The sequence below is a fragment of the Solanum tuberosum genome, unplaced genomic scaffold (assembly GCF_000226075.1).
Source record: "Solanum tuberosum cultivar DM 1-3 516 R44 unplaced genomic scaffold, SolTub_3.0 scf00314, whole genome shotgun sequence".
Taxonomy (NCBI): Eukaryota; Viridiplantae; Streptophyta; class Magnoliopsida; order Solanales; family Solanaceae; genus Solanum; species Solanum tuberosum.
Window position 1 is genome coordinate 627,919 of NW_006239241.1, and position 2,172 is coordinate 630,090.

Here is a 2,172-nt window from a genome sequence, read left to right on the forward strand (position 1 = left end):
CTGAAGTGTTTGGGGGAACTCCCGGGTTCACTTTGAAATTTATACAAACAAATAGAAGTGGTAGAGTACTAATGGGAGATAATGAATGCAATGAATCATTTCTATAACTATCAAGGTGTTCTCGAGAGTTCCCTTGACCACTTCATGAGGGTTTAATTACTACGTTGTTTGATGCCCTGTTGAAGTGTTTGGGGGAACTCCCGGGTTCACTTTGAAATTTATACAAACAAATAGAAGTGGTAGAGTACTAATGGGAGATAATGAATGCAATGAATCATTTCTATAACTATCAAGGTGTTCTCGAGAGTTCCCTTGACCACTTCATGAGGGTTTAATTACTACGTTGTTTGATGCCCTGTTGAAGTGTTTGGGGGAACTCCCGGGTTCACTTTGAAGTTTACACAAACAAGTAAGAGTGCAAGAGTACTAGAGGTAGATAATGAATGCTACAATTCATGGCTACATCTATCAAGGTGTTCCCGAGAGTTCCCTTGACCACTTCATGAGGGCTTAATTACTTCATTTTTGATGTCCTGCTGAAGTGTTTGGGGGAACTCCTGGGCCTTTTGAAGTTTACACATACAAGTAAAAGCGCAAGAGAACTAGCAGGAAATATAAATGTAATGATTCATATTGCTACATCTATCAAGGTGTAACTGATCCATCAAGGTGAGAGTTCCCTTGACTACTTCATGAGAAGGGATTAGTTACTTCATTTTTGATGTCCTGCTGAAGTGTTTAGGAACTCCCAAGTTCCTTTTGAAGTTTACACATACAAGTAAAAGCGCAAGAGAACTAGCGGGAAATATAAATGTAATGATTCATATTGCTACATCTATCAAGCTGTAACTGATATTTCCCTTGACCACTTCATCATGAGGGGTTGATATCTTCTTTTTTGATATCTTGTTGAAGTGTTTGGGGTAATCTCGGGCTCAATTTGAAGTTTATACTAACATTAAAATGCAAGGGTACGTACTAGCGGAAAATGATCATTGCAATGAATCATGCTATATCTATCAAGGTGTTCTTAGTAAATAGATGCAAGATTTAATTTGTACATGAAACTTTAGGTATGAGAATTATGCAACATGAAACTATCACTTAAAACTTATATATACACATGTAAAGAAAAAAAAAAGGAAAAGGTACAATATGGGATGAAAGGAAAAAGGTTTGGAAAAGGAATTACTTTTTTTCTGATATTCTCAAACTTTAATATTACCCAAATTTGTAGCCACATTCAACAAAATGTCACCACATATCCAAGTTCAAACCCCACTTTCATATCTTGCACCCTCCTGAAGTGTTTGGGGGAACTCCCGGGTTCACTTTGAAATTTACACAAGTAGAAGTGCAAGAGTACATGATGAATGCGATGATTCATGTCTACATCTATCAAGGTATTCCCGAGATTTTTCTTGACCACTTCAGAAAGGCTTTATTACTTCATTTTTAATTCCCTACTTAAGTGTTTGAGGGAACTCCCTAAATGGTTCTCAAGTCTATTAAGGTGTTCACGAGAGTTTCCTTGACCACTAAGTGTTTGAGGGAACTCCCAGGTTCACTTTGAAATTTACACAAACAAGTAGAAATGCAAGAGTACGAGCTGAAAAGTATGGGAAATGATGAATGCAATGATTCATGTCTACATCTATATATCAAGGTGATCCCTAGAGTTCCCTTGACCACTTCATTAGGAATTAATTACTTCATTTTTAATGTCCTACTGAAGTGTTTGGGGGAACTCTCAGGTTCACTTTGAAATTTATACAAACAAGTAGAAGTGCAAGAGTACAAGCGGGAAATGATTAATGAAATGATTCATGTTTACATCCATCAAGGTGAGAGTTCCCTTGACTACTTCATGAGAAGGGATTAGTTACTTCATTTTTGATGTCCTGCTGAAGTGTTTGGGGGAACTCCTGGGATCACTTTGAAATTTCCACAAACAAGTAGAAGTACAAGTGGGAAATGATTAATGAAATGATTCGTGTCTATATCCATCAAGGTGAGAGTTCCCTTGACGACCCATATCTACATCCGGTGTTTCGAAAGTTTCTTTGACCACTTCATGAGGGATTAGTTACCTTGTTTGAAGCTCTACTGAAGTGTTTGGGGACTCTCATGCTCACTTTGTAAATTTACACAAACAAGTAAAAGTGCAAGAGT

The 2,172-nt window shown here is 37.3% G+C and overlaps 2 non-coding genes across 2 annotated transcripts; both read left to right on the top strand.

Moving 5' to 3' along the window:
- The first annotated feature begins 485 nt into the window (after window positions 1-485).
- On the top strand, window positions 486-557 carry MIR395C (microRNA MIR395c). Its single transcript, NR_127240.1, has one exon. It is a non-coding gene; the product is annotated as a microRNA MIR395c (primary transcript).
- Window positions 558-1,678: 1,121 nt separating this feature from the next.
- MIR395D (microRNA MIR395d) lies at window positions 1,679-1,750 on the top strand. Its single transcript, NR_127241.1, has one exon. It is a non-coding gene; the product is annotated as a microRNA MIR395d (primary transcript).
- The last annotated feature ends 422 nt before the right edge of the window (window positions 1,751-2,172 follow it).